The following is a 17,036-nucleotide window of genomic DNA, read 5'->3' as shown; positions in this document are numbered from 1 at the left end:
TCATGAAAACATTTATTGCTCTCTCTATCCCAGAGAGCTGTGGACTGTGTGGATCCCAGCGGGTCTGTGACATAGGCGTGTCCCTTAGGTCCCAATTTACTTCCCTACCCTGTCTTGCTTGATGAGAGATTCCCCTGCATTTATCAATAACATTATTGATATACATGCTTGATTCTATAAACATTCCAAAACAATTTTACATTCTCACCGCAGCTTTAAAACTGCAATAATTAAAACCTTTTACCAATTAGTAAATTCTTCTTGAACCACATTGAAATGAGAACGAAATGAAGGGTATTTTTAGTTTTTTGGTATTTTAGTTACTATGGCAATTCGATTACATTTTATGTTTGAAGTTTGCCGCTACTGGCATTCTTGGAATGCTAAAAGGTCTTGTTAAAGCAGTGGTAAATCTTAGAAATGAGATATTTCAATGATCCTCAATTAGACAAATTGGTTATAGAGGCCCCCAGTGGTTTTCGTGATGGCGTGATTGGCGTTTTTCTCAAGTTCGTGATTTTTTGATCAAAGATTTTAAAATGCGTGATTGCGTGATCGGAGGAGCTAACGATATCAACGTGTTTGAGATAGAAAGAAAGTCTAACTCGTGATAACGTCATTTGGTATTTTTCTTTGCGTGATTTAAAGGGTGGCTGGGAGGGCTCGTTATAATTCATGAAAACATTTATTTCTCTCTCGTTGGTCGATGTATCTATTTGAGCATGATTCCAACACCTAGCAAACCATCCAATTTTCGAAAAGAATAATCTCGTTCACTGAATCCGTTGAGAGGGTTTCAGTATCAGTTTGGCTAGAATGTAAGACATACTATCAATTAGGATTCAAACGCATGTGCTCTAAATGGCTGCCATTTTTAATACTTCAAAATCAATTCTTCATTTTCATGGAGTTTTTCAGTGGGAATTAAGGCAGGGTTCAGCATTTAAATTTCGTATGAAAACATGTGTTTCCCCAGTGTAAAGGTGCTAGCGGTGGATTTTCATAATATCCTTTATTCTAAAGCCCTGTGGAGGTTTTACTTTTGGCAGCAATCCCAATCATCAACTTTCAGCATAGACTATGCTATAGTCTAAGACAAATCACTATCTAAGAAATGAGCCAAAAGCCGAAGAAAATCCACAAACGGGCTTTTTGCTGAAAAGAGTTTACAACCGGTAAGAAATTTGTCAGTCTTCGAAACTCTCCCACCACCGATTTTTTTCTCCGTATAGCGCCATACCGCCATATTTTCCCGCCTTTACTATTACTCTAACGGCCGATAACATCGTCTACTTTCGGCGTAGCTTGAATGACGATTAACATTTTTCCTTCAAAATTATTTCTTTGAATATTAATACAGTTGACTCTCTCTAATTCGAGGAGCCGAGAATTTTCTTCGAATTCTAAAAAGATTCGAATTGCAGAAATCATTTTACACTAATTTATAGCTGAGGGGACCAATATTTTAGTTCGAATTATAAAAAGAGTCGAATAGTAGTAGAGGTTCGGACTAGAGAGAGCTGACTGTAAATTGTTAGGGTTATCCCATATAGGTCTTGTTTGTCTTGTTTCAGACAAATCTTTATGTTATGATTCTCTATCACTGACTCTTTTTAAAAAGCATTGATGACATTTCTGAGTTGTGTTTTAAACGACGCGAGAAAAATTATCAACTTTGAACTTAATCCATGATCTTGGATTGTCGTCATGGTTACTTCTCTGCGTTGATTACGCACTGAATAGAATCTGGATTGGTCTGCACAGGTCGATATATGATTTCGGCCTGTGCTTTTCACGGTAGGTTCAGACTCATTCTCATCGAGTTCTAGTACGTGTGTTTATTTTGTTGCCAAGTTAATAAATAACGAATAATAGAGTAGGCCGTGGAAGAAGATTTATCCAAAAATAATCCGAGTGGGCAAAAAAACCACTTGTTCCCTTTCTCAATAAATCCAGAGAAGGATGCACTAAATAAAAATTTATCCCCGTGGAGAAGTTCTTTCAGGTTTGATCAAAATTCTATATAAGGGAAAATCAAAACATGTAGTTAATGTGAGAGGGGAAGATAATCATAGGACGTACTGGAATGTCACGGAACATCGCACAGATTATCATGTTGTCCGCCCAGTAGCCATTTTGCAAGGATGATTTTTTCGTAGCGTAGGCACTTAGGAAGGAAATGACAGTAAGTAGTAATAGATTAATCTGAGTTTTCTGATTTTAATTTTTCTCATTGTTTAAAAAAAATGAATTTCATAGAAAATTGAATTTTCAAAAAATGATTTTAGAAAGTATTTATTTTTAGAGAATTTTGCGTAGGCCGTGGTTATGAGTTTATACTTTTTTAGCACAACACATGCGCCGTTAAAGAAGAGAGCTTGTCTGCATTTATACGTATTTTTGGATCGTTTGCCATGGAAACTAGTTTTAAGGGAAATCAAACAAAACACCGTTTTAATGGAATATTATCATAACCTCATATTTTTCGCTCCACATAATCCCCTGTTCGGAATAATTTTGTTAGCAATGACCAAAAAGTCAGAAAAAAATCAAATTTGGCGCCAGAGCTAATCTAAGCGAATTAATAGCTATTTTCGGCTGAAGATTAGAGGTTATTTTGAAAATTACATAAAAATTATTTAAAGATTATGAGAATTATGAACTTTACAAACACTCATGTCTCCCTAAACTTTGACTTTTCCTCCAACTAATATAGCGTGTCTAAGTATTTTCTGAATGGCATGCGCATTTAGGTTTTTTTTCTTGGTAGAGGAGGCATTCTTTTAAGCTTTTTTTGCGAGCTATAAGATACCGTCTGAAGACTGGTGACGTGTAGAAACTTTCTAACATCAAGCAATTTAAGGCGGTATTGTTTGTGGTATTACAGTAACAAATTATAATTACTAACTGTATTAATGACATTTAAAAAGAAAAACTAAAGGAAATTAATTACGAGAGTGAAATTAATGATGCCTACCGTACACAGAGGTTGCGTTGCGCGCGCGTTTTCTTAATTTTTGCAAAAAAGGTGATCTCCGGCATATTTCCGGCATTTTCGGCTGGAAAATTTTTTTTCTCAAAAATGGGCCATATTTTGTGCATTGCTAATATGCTTCTTTGCGCAAAAAAATCAGAAAAAACTAATGATGAAATCTCTAGAAAATGCCAAAAAACTGGGTTTTCCGGCATATTAATTTTGTTTTCGAAAATCAAGCTCCATCAATTTGTAGGCATCACCATTTTGCATCACTTTGCAAAAAGGTTGGTATCAGACGAACGGACAAACATCGGTTAATTCAAAAAGATTCAACTTGATTATCCAGGCTAGGTCAACCCCAGCAATTAAAACAGCTCTTCATTTTTGTCATTTTGCGAAACACAATTCAGTTTAAATTTTCAATTGCTGTAATTAACATTTTTCAATTTTAACGATTCTTTTTTATTCATTTCTGAAAGCAAAACATTCGAAAGGCCCTCGAAGTTTTAGGTGTTAAAAAATTATTTAAAAAAAGCAGTGCTTTATAGCTTGAATTTGCTCCCCTCTTTTTTCTCAAAATTGACACTTTTTTGAAAGAGAATTTTTTCGAATTTTCATTGAATGCGTGAAGCAAATGTCAAGTATGATACGCAAAACCCAAAATTTCAAGTTAGTCTTTCCTCCTTCGAATGGCGAAAAGTTTGGATTCATACCATTTTTACTTTTCTTACAACCTCACTTGTACACTTTTTTTGAAGCACCCGGTATCATGAAAACACCCCTGTCTCACAGCTCCAGTGAAACAGTTTCCCACAGCGGGATAAAATTTTCCATCGCTATCCCAATGGGGATGGTTTTGGAGTACAATTTTTTACAATAGAATTTCGAATGGGGATGTAATCAAAGTCAATTTCCCAGTGGGGCTGAAACTTTGGGGGTATTTTTAGTACCGGGGACGAACTTTTGGTCAAATTTTCCAGTAGGGCTGGGGTCCCAGCGGGTCTGTGACACAGGGGTGTATGAATTATACACAAATTAATCGGTATTTTTTCAATCTTAAATCTTAAATGTTTAATAAATACTATATTACAACAAATAACGTAACATCTAAAATAGCCAAGAAGTTGGAGAAGATCTTATAGTAAAACGTTAGGTCAAAATCTTTATTAAAGGTTTTGTTTTTAAATATGAGTGATATAGTGCTTACTCATCAATTTTAATCTACAAGCTTTTTTACAAATACCACGGATAAGGAGCAAGATTGGTCAGATAGAGGAAAAGAAAAACATTGTTTTGCTTGTATCAGCACAATACAACAATAGGCAGACACTGTCCTGATATGAAACATGTATCTGATATGAAACGGGAATACTTATGTAAAAATAAAACCTTTAAATTTTCCGAAATTTATCCACCTACTTTTTTCCGCAAGGTACAGTTTCGCAGTTTCTAAATCTAAATGTCCAATTTTTTGACGTATATTCTTGCCGACAAAAGAATCAACACTGTTTAAAGCAATAATAATTATTGGCCATAATTCGCGGAACTGCTTTAATCTTAAAAAAGAAAAAATTAAAAAATTCTCATAAATTAAAATATAATTAAAAATTAATACTCATCCTGAAGTATCCATAAGAAAAAAGCGACAAATTAAATAGATTGTTAATTTTTGAAAGTCGGCGACAAAATCAAATTATTTCACACCTTTCAAAAGTCGGCGAACCTTTTTGAAAAATTCCAACAAATTTTCTTACAATATGGCAATTTAGCTGGATCTAATCTAATAATTTTACGAAAGTTCAAATCTGGACTTTTTAAAACAATAAACCTTGTTGATAAAACCAGATAAAAAAGCGTCCAAGAGTCCAATCCACAAATCTATTTATTTTATACTATTCGAAACCCATGAAAAAAACTACCACGCCAAAGTATCTATCCGGACATTAAATCTCAGCTTGTTTAACTAGATTTTAGTTGCACCATGTATGGCAAAAAAAACCATGTTAGTGGGAAATGTTTTTCATTTCTTTTTTGTACAACTGACGGTCTTGCATTTACAATCCTCAATAACGGTCACTGTTTTCTCTAGCTTGTGTTCCATACCACTTTTCATACATTTAAAAACAATTTTCCGTTTAGTAAATTTACTCGGTATACAAGCGGTACAATATTTATAACTAGATTTCTTATACGACGGTAAATAGATTGAATTACAACCACCGTAACAGTAATTATTCTCAAAAAAGACGGGATTACAACCTTCAATGTAAAGCGTCTCCCGAAACTTCTTTTTGTAGCATCGGTCACGTCGATAATCTTCACCCGGCATTATAAGCTGTGACGGAGATGTAGTGACGAGCTCTTTAAGTCCTTTTTGAGGTAAAGTGCTATGAAAATGAACGAGAACCAGTAGAATACAAAGAACAGCTGGCTTCATCTTGACTACCTGAAAATGATGGAGAAGAAATTGGTCTTGATAATACTGTAACAATCCTCTTCTTCTTCGTTATAAAGGTTTCTTGAATAAAACCCAGTTCAAAAGAAGATTTTTGCTAAAATTTTGGGCTGAAGGTAAGAATATCGTAAACATGGCAAGCCTGAGATTCGAAGAAATTAGCCAAATTTTGCTCAAAATTAACGGAAAATTATCTGAATTTTAAGAAAATTTTGCAATTGCAGTAATATTTCTCAAGTTTAAATAAGAGCAGATTTGTTCAATTTGAGGGCCAATTTTTCGAGGGCCAATTTTTATGACCCAAACTTCTGTATTTTAAGAGCTTCAATAAAAACATTTAAGGCACACAAAAACAAGTACATTCAGGCCCAGCCTTTACTAATAGGTTGTGGTAACAAAAAAACGTGCATGACTTCACAATGAGGTTGATCCTTTACTTTTTCATTAGGGAATGTGAGACCGACGAAAATTTGCACGGTTTTAAACCCCAGTAAGATCTTACCAAGCGCAAATTGTACTCGTTACACCTCTTGTCTTTAGGGCTAATGGGAAATTCTTTTAAAACGCATAGTCTGAGGTTCAGTAGCTGAATTCTATGATGGATTTTTAGGCCAACTTTTTATTATGAATATGTATTCTTCTAGAGTACATTCTTATAAAGAAGAGTGCATTATTCGTATCACTGATTGAAGGATTCACATATTGACGTCACGGGTTACAAAGGGTTTACTCGTTCTTCGTATCATTCTGACGTATACGTCAAATTTGATATGACGGAGGTAATTTGAGTTACCATTTCGCTGAATATCCTTTGTATTTTGTCTCCTTTATATTTTGGTATCGCGCAACTCGGAGATTCGAAACGTTTTTCCCATCTCCTGCCTTATAGAGAGTTGAAAGGAATGGATAGTTAAAGGTACGCACACACAAGGGCAAGTAGTGAGAGAAAGTTCATGCTTTACTGTAGTCTTTAAGTCTATCCCAAAAGATTCTTGGTTACATACAGACAGGCAGACATCAGCAGACACATGACATCATGTGATCATATGCTCAACGTTAGTTAGGAATGATCAAACAATTTTTCCAGTATCCTTATGAAAGATTCTAGAGGAAGGTATCAACGAGATACTAGGACACAGACAAGATTTCTAGAGGAGGCATGGTACACATCAAGGAAGAAATGAAAAAAAATTTCATGTTTTGTTCAATTTGTCTTCTATTTTACATCTCTGGTTTTTTGTCTTCTGTATAACATATGTACAAAGGAAAAAATTATTCGCATTAGATAAACCTTGTAATATTAATTAATAATTATATTTTATATAACTTTAAACTTGACATTTTTTTTAATCTTTTGTACATTTTGGAAAAAATAAAATTATCCAACAAACTAATCTACAGAAAAAAATAAATTTTGGCATCAACTTCTTAAAGGCAAGACAAAATGTGAAATAAAGTCGGAAAATAGCATTGGGATCCAACTTGATGCAGAAAGTCGTAACATCGCCAATCTAACGTTCATGAAGCGTAAAAACTGTACCCTGTGCATCGGGAATAAAGTCTTGACAACAAATATTATTTTTAAAACTTAGAAGTTGGACTTAAGGGGGTGTAATTTAATCGATATAATCCACAATTTTATCCCCTTAAGATTAATCGCTTTTTAAGACAGCCCCGACATAACATTGCAAAATATGCATTTGTTTTGAATATCAATATGCAATAATATTAATTAAGGCAGGTTTTTAGCAACAGAATTTCGAATTTGTCAAATCATTTTGTCAAATAATAGAAAAATTAGGATTAGGCAAAATGCCTTTGCTGAACTTATTCAATCGTAACCAGTCATGTTTTACGTGTTTTTCTCAGGGAATAGTCCTTTCCCTGTAAACGCTAGCTTGGTGTCTGAGTCGTTTTGGAAGCAGCTTTTTAGGATGTGTCGGTTAACCATAAGTGTTCTCGACGCCCATCAGTAATAGAGGTTTTACATCGTAGACATTGCGTTTGTTAATATCCTCACGTTATCTTTGTATCGTACTTCTTACTAACTAGGTAAGCTGCAATACACCACACCAGTGACAGTAGCATTTGGCATCATTTTACCACCATAAAATAACTCTTTTTTACTTATAGAGAAATCAAACCACAACGCCGCCATCCTTTCATCTCCGACCGTTACAATCGATTTGTTGGCAATCACAACTTTCTAGCTTCGTTTCAAGTTCAACAACCATTATAACACTATTACCACCTTGAACACAAGCTACAGTCTCGTTTTTCAATGACCAAGTCGGTTGACATCTTCTACAAACTTGGATAGCACCGTCCATGGTTGGAAAATAAAATGAATTACAAAGTCCACTGCATCCTTTGGTAGGCACATCCACGCGTGCGCAGTTGGTGCCAGGAATTGATCGAGTTACTGTTGTGGTTACTTCCCAGCAACGTTCTCCAGCGCTGGAATCACCGGTAGGTACTGGTATACAGACAATGACTGTACAAAATGCCAAAATGGAGATAGTTGCGTTCAATAGCGTTTGCATCTTCATGATTTTTTACTGTTGTTGTTATCGTTGTTGCGTCTATCGTTGAATGTTTTCAAATGTATATTGTCAGCCTGAAATGAAAGATAAAATCAATATATAGGGGCGATAATCATATAGCTACAGATGAGTTTTATAATTTGATAATATGCTAGACAATACAATAGCTTTTACAGAGATATCAGAATTTTCACGTAAAGAGCATATTACATTGGATCTATGACTACACAGACTTTACCGCCCTGTACAAATGGTAAAACGATCACAGCGCTATACTGTATATCTCAGCTCAATTAATTAGCCTAATTGATATAGATTACTTTTAATGGCACATTAAACCGGACAATCCTAAAGTGGTTCTCTATAAGCCGATGTAAAGACTGACTGCCTCTAAAAATTGATCTACTTTGACTCTGACGGTGGGCCAAGTCATCAAAACCAACTATTAAATTCTTGACCTTTTGTTCCTTTTTACGACCTCTCTAATTAGCTATCTAAAAGAACAATAAAAAACTAATTATTGTCTGGAAAATAACAGAGAAAATGACTGAAATAAACAACTTAGTGTCAAACTAATTGCTACACCTCACAAAAAGATGCATTTATACGACGCGCACTAACCTTTCTCTTTTGAAGAAATAACTTTTACAAGAGAAGATCAAACAAGAAATATCAAATTTGTAATAAACTTCTGTAACAATTGATCAAAGCAAAAAAAGCGACATTATAGAGTTGCACTTATCGCGTAGCTCCTCTCTAATTTACTATATGTCCGTATTTGAAATTCACTGTTCTAAAGCTTCTAGAACGAAAGCACGGCCGCTAGACCAATATATTACTCCACAGCGGGTATTGATAGGCTTAGACAGCTCAAACGCATTCGAAATGTCGGCATTAGCATCCACAAAGTCTTACTAGAATCGCAGATTAAGATCGCTCTTAATATCTATGATTGAACTTTCATTTTCCAAAGGTAAAGTTTATTTGTAGCGGTAGCATCGAACTTAGAAATTGTCTGCAAGATCCATTGATTATATTTATATATCTATGCATGGTTTTTAAGAGTTTAAAAACAAAGGAACAAAGGGTAGATTGAATAACTTTTAACAATGTTTTTTATTGTATTTTTCAAAAAAAATAAAGAAAAAACCCGATAAAGATATAGTGGTGGATAGATGACAAGGAAGACATCGGAAATCAGAAAAACACTGCTCTTCAAAAAATAAAAAAGAAGAAAAGATAAAAAATGAGACAAAAGTAATTATCTGAAATTTCCTTCAGCCAGTTTTAAGGAACGGCTATTGCAGATCATGGCGGAAGACAAAACGTTTCGGCTTTTTTGATGTCCTGCTGTTCAATCATTTAAGAAGTTGTAATGTTCCGTAATTACCCTCCATTTGATCTGATTACGTGCCAAATAATAATAAAAAGACACACATAAATGTATCTACATAAATCAAGCTCATCTCATACTGTAACTTTTATAATTTTTTGAGTATTTTGAATATAGCATCAATGCAATGTCTTGCAACCATATTACATCATTGAGACAGCATATCTGAAAGAAAAAAAACTAAACAAAACTACAGCCGCAAAGCGGCTTAACCACTACCTTAGTATAGGAAAAACGATGTAGCAACAGCCACCACCTTCGCCAAACTTGAACTAAACTTGAACTACAAACATACTAGGGGATAAGCCAGCCTCATTAAAATCTTTGAAAGTTTTGATTGATCGATGGTCAATATTGGACAGAATAGAGTTAATAATGTTTCTAATAGCTCTTAAAGATATGTTATAACAACTTTTAAACCACTTTCTAATTTCATATTCGCTTTACAAGTATATGATGCCGAAAAATTACGGATTTTACTTCCAACAAAAGCCAGTATTTTGATTAGATCTTTTTAAAGAACAATACTGGAAAAAGTTCTCAGGCATTTCAGAAAGTTTTAGCAACAAAACTGTAGAACTTATTACGTCAATCAACGGGAAAAGCTGACCAAAAAACCCTAAAACAAACAAAATAATTGACAGCTACTAAACAAAAGAATTATAATCCGTTTATACATGGAGTCATTATCTTTTAGATGATCCAATCTATCAAAGTCCGCTGTAGCTCGACAAATGAAAACCATTTGAAATTAGTACCACCTTTTAAATGACAAGCGAGCAGATACTGTAAAAATACCAAAAATTGTGAACCCAGATAATACAAGTCAAAAGAAAACAATCAAGGAACATACCACTAAGTGACATATCAACCCTAAGGCCCACGCAACTTAAAAGCCAACCCATGATATGTGACAAGGAAGAGCCGACAAGTGGTGGATAAGAGGGTAATCACGTATGCACTTCACGTATGTTGCAATCAAATCGTCGCAATAAGGATAAGAAGTCGGGTCAGAAAATGAAGCTCTCGGACCTATCAGTCTGTTCCTTAGCCCGGGGTCCACTTAAATCTTTTTTTATAGACTGGATGGCGCGATTCACTGGAATCAGCGTCATAATAAATTATCAAAAAGCAAAGTTCAGCCAAAAGTAGACTCTATAGTCTATCTGTTCCTGTAAAGAATCCTGCATTGTAACACGCATGCGTAATTTGTCGTTCTTTAACCATAAGTGGTTTAATCTTCGTAATATACAGAGATGAATCGAAACACTGGGGTGGACAAATTAACCGCGTCGGGGCTGTGGACGGCGGATTTGTCGTTCTTTTGTCTATCTTTAGTAAATGTAGGATTCTTTAGATTAGCTCCCTCCCATATCCTCACTAAAACCAACGAAATGTTACCCGATTAAATCGATTCATTCAGCGCATCTATCCTTACATGCTAAGCAATAATGTCCACATAATATTTTTAACATCAATAATGGTAGCACACTAAGACTTATTTCTATTTGCACGCCACACATTTATGATAATACAAATTCATGATATTCATGACGTAATGTTTTCTACTAAAATACCCCGGTTTTAGCCAGTAGTGGCAAATTGAAGTAAATTGTATAAAATTTGCCACTACTGGCAAAAACCATAGGATATAGGATTCACGGTTTGAATCCCCGGTCCTTCTCATATTCTGCTCAGTTCTCAGATAGCCGAGCCTGCTGGCAGTGGACCCCGTGGCCGTGAAAACGAAAGACTCTTCTAGATTATTTTATCCACATAAAATATCGACCCTATCTCTATCTGTTTTCCGTGCCAATCCAAGGACCCTTAACAGATAATGCAATGTAACCAAAGTCAACGTAGCTAATAAAAGCCACACCGATACTAACTTTAAATCTTAGAAGATCACCATCTATTAAAAAACTTTCAGTGAAAAATAAACGCAATCTGTCTTTCAAAAGTTTTCAAAGCCTTTCAAACCATTCAAGAACATAGAGTGACAAATATAGAATCGAAACGTAAATAAACTTTAGCGCAAGTTTGCGTGTCGTTTAAACGTAGCGCATTTACAAGTTATACTGTACTATTTTTACCAAAACTTTTTTCTTGAAAAAATAACAATAATAATAGAAAAAGAATGAGAGACCCCCATGTCCCTACAATCAATTTTCCCGACAATCTTATAATTAATTTTTCTACTATCTGTATATTTTACCGAGATGAAAGACCGATAAACCACCAATTAGCAAACTCCCTTGAGAATTCTTTTTATACTATGAAAAACAATAGCATTCGACAATTCATACATAGGTGTAAGCATGAACTTCACAAGATTGAAGTTAGGGGCAATAAGCGCGTCAATTTAGTAGCGGCTTTTCGTCAATCTATTATTGACGCACACTAGAGAATTTCTAACGTATTTATGCCACTCTTTGATATCGTTCCTTAAAAAGAAGCTAAATTCGTGTCCACTGCACAAAAAAAATTGATCTAACACAATCAAGTGAAAAAATAGTTTTGCATTTGTCTCTAAAAATCGCAATCGTATTTTTGAGAAATGATGACATTCTATTTTTCTAATAAGAACCGTTAGCTTTATTTTTGTTAAGGCTCGGTTGTTTTGCTTTTGGCACCTTGAGTCTGAAATTTTTCTCATTTTGTTCTCATTTTGAATGCAAAATTGAGGTATTTTATGCTTCATACCCTGTTGTGCTAGTTTAACCCTTAATTTGTTTAAAATAAAGCCATTCCAGGCTCAGGTCCCTATAAATTGTTCTTATTTTTGACATTTTTGAGCCACTTTTTTTATTTTACAAAACTAAAATTTCGATCTGCGTAAGGTGTATTGTTGGAAAATCTATTTATTTTGATGTCAACGCACAAGATTATGATAATTAGTATATCCAAACAATAATATAAGGCACAGACGTCATTTAAACAGATTGTTTTTAGAGAAACACTAAAATATGAATGAGACGCAAAAAATGCCTTTTTCATTTTGTTCCTTGTGTGTCTTTGAAGATGATGTTTTTTGCCGAAAACCATTTGGGAAAAACAAAAACATTAAATTTGACAATGACAGCGAATGACGTCCGCAAACATTCAAAAGTTTATAGACAAACAGGTTTCGACACAAAATTAACAGGAATGTATAAAGTTTGTTGATAACAGTCGGTAAAACCTAAAGGCAATAAAATGACTGAAATTGTTTAGCTACTAAGTCATGATATACGTATAACTCTACCATATTTTGTACTGATAAAAGAAGATCTGGACCAAAACTGGCAAGATGGTCAAATTTCTCAAAATTCATCAACCTGGTCAAAGTACCATCTCAGAAAAGCGCAAACTTTCCTTCATTCTTCGACCACTCTAATATAAGAGGGCGGTAAGCGTTATCTCTCAATGTTATGTCTGAGTCTTTAATTTAAGAGGAATTGATAAGAATTTCGGGGACCCAAATGGAAAGACCTAGATTAGGACCTTCGATTGCAATGCAAATTTCTCATTAGTATTCTTTTTTTTTCATTAGAGTGACCGACTGTTCTAGATTGCCGCCGAAGATAAAAACAAAACATCAAAAAAGGACCGTCCAAGAGAGACTTGAAAGGAAACAAACAAGATTCGATCTAATGGAAAATTTTATAGATCAGTTTCCTTGATTCCAAGAGAAATAAAAATGCAAAAACAGCTAACCATGGAGACCATTACTAGTTTTATATCTTTGTCCCGGGGGGGGGGGGGGCACTCAAGGTAAATGACCTACCAGACGTTCGGCCCTTAAGGGTAGGTTTTTCATAGTTCAGCTAGTGCACTGTAAGGGTAGGAAATTACAAAACTGCACTGAACTGCACTGTAAGGGTAGGAAATTGTGATAAAAGGCCAATTTTTTTGTAAAATTGCCACAAAATTGGTCAATTTTGGAGGAAAAATTCCACATTTTCTTGGAAAATTGCAAAGATTTTCGCCCTTACGGGCGAGAAATTTTGAAAAAGTGCACTGTAAGGTATGCTTTTTCATGGAAATTCACTGCACTGTAAGGGTCCGATTTTAGAAGCCAAATTTTGGGCCGAACGTATGGTCGTTTTTAGATCGAGTGCCCCCCCCGGATCTTTGTATTAAGATTTTAATTACCCTGGCTCCATGCTTATGTATGAGTTACATTTAACTTTCTTAAATCCCATCTTCACGGGACCAGGAATTTTCTTCGAATTAAATAAAAATTAGGCAAGAAGGATGAAAATTCGTAAAAAAAGATTCGAATTACAGAGAATTGACTGCATCTCAAATCATTTATTCTACCCAAAAAAACCTAAATAGCTTGCATAACTTTTTTATTCAATGTCTTCTTCTGTTAAGCTAATACTAAGTCTAGACAATGCTATAGTCTAAGAAAAATCACTATCTAAGAAATAAGCTCAAAGCGGAAGAAAATTCCGCAAACGGGCTTTTTGCTGAAAAATTTACAGTCGGTAGAGTTTGCCAGTCGTTTCTCCAAACTTTCCCACCGATTTTATTTCCGTATATCAATCGCCTTAATACGACTGTAAACTCCGCGCGTATAAAATTTTCCCGCCTTTACTACCATTGTAACGGACGATTACATCGTCTGTATTAGGTCCTAGTCTACACTAAACTCATAATCGCGAAACAAAGCCAAACCATGCATATCAGTAGATATATAAAAGCATTTACCAAATCCTTACCTGATCAAAATGAAAAAGAATCTTTATGCAAATGAAAGTGAGAATCTTCTTTTCGTCCAGGTGTTATTGAATCCTGATAGATCTGATAATCGTTGTCATCTAAGCGATGTAATAAATACAATTCACGTGCCCACCGCTTTTTCCCCCTTCGATCAGACGGCCGGTAAATAAAAGATAAAAAGTTACAACGAGTGGAAACGCAACATGCCATAGTAAAGAAGAAGAGGATAATTACGCGTGTCGGCAAAACACTCCATGTTTGCGATTACAAATTTTCGTAATACTTTATTGTTGAAAGTAAGATAAATCCAGTTAGACTTCTTCTTTTCATTTTTCTTCTTTATTTTGACCGGCGTAGCGGCGGGTTGGTCATCACATAGACGAGGCGTTTAATCATAGCATCCTCCGTATAAACAATTTGATTCATTAGAACATTAACCTCAAATGAGATTTTCAAGTTTTCGCTGGATTAAAAAAATTCTCCTTGATTAATTTCTTCCCGACTCATCTGTCCAGACAGCAACTTGGAATGTATTTCATCGTTGACCTATGGTATTTTTAAAGGTCTAGAGATTCTAAGCGTGTCGTAATATTTTTTTACAGACGCGAAGCTGTGCTTCTACTTTGTGTTCTTATTTTAGCAAAAATAGTTTTGTGGATAATTATACAACAATGAAAAAAATGAAAAATGATAAATAAATGCAAATTGGTAGGGAGTGGTGCCTGGTCCCATACAGTAAGACAATTTATATACCATTTGATAATTGTAAAGGGAAAAGCTATGGCTTTTACAGGCTAAGAAACGGGTTGCTTTTTAGTATACACTTTTTCGACCGTAGCCGCCAATTTTTGTCCGTTTTACCATCCTAAAACCATCCCAGTCTTTTTTTTCGCGCCTGAAGACAATAGAAAAAAGTGTAAAAAAAGGATTGGATCGAGTTTAGAGTGGTGCAATAAATAATAAAGTGGCACGCACCTGACCGCGCGACTACGGTCGAGAAGGTGTATTACGCAGTCATTCCTATGTTGGAAAAATCAAATTACTGTAGATTGACTAGGTGGTCATTTTGTTGGACAGTTTTGTGGTGAAGCGGGTTTTAACATCTGTTTTAATTATAGAATCCTTTTTTAAAATAAAGAATCAATTTGATAGTAATTATAAAGATAATTAGTTTTAAACACATGGAATGCAGGTTGCAAAATGTACTTCTTCGACGTAAAACAAACTAGAAAGGTACGCCCGTGGTAAGAAGGTAGAGTATCCAGCTAAGGTGCGCAGGGTCGTTGGTTCAACCCCTAAAGACTTCGTAATTAGTACAAAATGGTACTTGATGCCTCTCTGCTTAATGATCAGAAATTTAGTAAAGGGAGTAAGAGTGGCATCTCCTCTACCTTCATCTAGACTGTTATCGAAAGGAGCCTTTGGGTCGCCTCCAACTGCAGTCGTAGATTTACTTCGGCTTACTACTTAGTTATAATTGCTTAGTTTTACCTCCCTTTTCTAAACGGCCGGGAAAAAATCTTTAATATCTGAGGGGGATTGGGAGAAAAGAGGTTACCTATTTTTCCCTAGGGGGGAGGGGGTGGTATTGACAATCGCCCCCATAAAAATCATTCACAAGTACATAAAACTTCCATGTGAAAAGCTAGAAAAAAGCACTGAAGGGGAAACTAATTTTATGAAATCAAAAATCTCAGGGGACCACCAAAACACGTTCAAGTTAAGTATATGTTCGGATAACGGAAACTGTATGACATTAGATTTCGCGTTCGTTATAAAATAATACGAGGAAGCATGCATACCCAAATAGACGACAACTCTTTCATATAAGACATCATGCGAAGTATTATGAAAAAAATCTCCAGGATTCACGCCTCAGCTGTTTCCGATATCAATCCATCAAACCATCAATCAAAAATAGTTTTCAAAAAAAATGCGTGGTATGACGAAATAACGAAAGATGAAAATCGATCAATAAGTTCTTCAGAAATCACCTTCCGCCAGAGTACGTAAACTCCAATAGTGTAAAATGATTGGCTCGTTTAATTTTCCTTTTTTTTTATACCTCTACTATACGACCCCCGTTTTATTTTTCCTAAAATAATGATCATTAAACCATTATAAAAGAATACCGCGAATCAAAGCTATTGTCTTTTTTGTTCATTTTGTATTTCTAATGAGGTATATCAGAGAGAGAGCTTCATGCATTTGATGACGTCATTGTAGAGTTTGATTAAAAACAGATCAATAGAACCGCTAAATCTACTTTTAAGGGTAATTATCGTTCATTAGAAATGTCAAAAACTTGGGTGGTTTTCCTTTGTAAATAAATTCACTTTCATTTCTTTTAAGTTTCTTTCTTAACAACAATATTTTCCACATATTTTTCTTTTATTTTTTTTCATTACCGGGAAGTGACGGTATACAAATCTAACCACTGATGAGTGACAGTTATTGCTGTCGCTGCAAGAAAACCTTACGTCAACGGGTTTGTATTGCGTTTAATCTGGATCCGTCGGCGAAAAACCTCTTTTTTTGACATTTTGCAAGGCTATTGATTGCCTGCGTATGAAGAATGAATCTGTGGTAAATTTTGTGGTGACTATACCGGTAGACCCTTTTGCTTGACGGCTGAGAACGCATTCCTTGAAATTCATGATTTTTCCTCCGAATGGATGGGGCGGGGCGGGGCGGGGCGGGCGTAATACAATGTAACGCGAATGTCCATGTCGAAAATCGATCCTTATAATAGAGAAAAAAGTTTTCGCCGAACTTGGTCAAAATTTCAGAAAGTTATGACCTCTTTGCGAGAGCAGAATTTGAATGTTTGTGATTATAGGAACCTAAACAGAAACACCTAGAGAGACGTTTGAGGTGTAAAAGAAGGTACTCTGCACTGTTGCCAAAGTTCTGATAACTCCTCCCAACAGTAGCGCATCGCGACAGGGAGCAAGTGACAGT

At 35.2% G+C, this 17,036-nt stretch overlaps 1 protein-coding gene across 2 annotated transcripts in view; it reads right to left on the bottom strand.

The window, feature by feature from the left end:
* Nucleotides 1–4,502: 4,502 nt before the first annotated feature.
* LOC136798906 (uncharacterized) overlaps nt 4,503–17,036 on the bottom strand; it is a 38,969-nt gene continuing 26,435 nt past the window's right edge. Inside the window, exon 7 of one of the 2 annotated variants that reach the window (XM_067055574.1) lies at nt 4,503–5,423. The gene's annotated coding sequence lies outside the window, so the exon portion shown is untranslated. Of the gene's footprint in view, nt 5,424–6,713; nt 8,050–17,036 lie in introns of those variants that run through there. The other variant, XM_067055575.1, reaches the window with a different exon arrangement.

Source organism: Clytia hemisphaerica, unplaced genomic scaffold (genome assembly GCF_902728285.1).
Source record: "Clytia hemisphaerica strain Z4C2 unplaced genomic scaffold, Clytia hemisphaerica genome assembly, whole genome shotgun sequence".
Classification (NCBI taxonomy): domain Eukaryota; kingdom Metazoa; phylum Cnidaria; class Hydrozoa; order Leptothecata; family Clytiidae; genus Clytia; species Clytia hemisphaerica.
The sequence above is the reverse complement of the archived record's forward strand: the minus strand, read 5'-3'. Positions and strand labels throughout refer to the sequence as shown.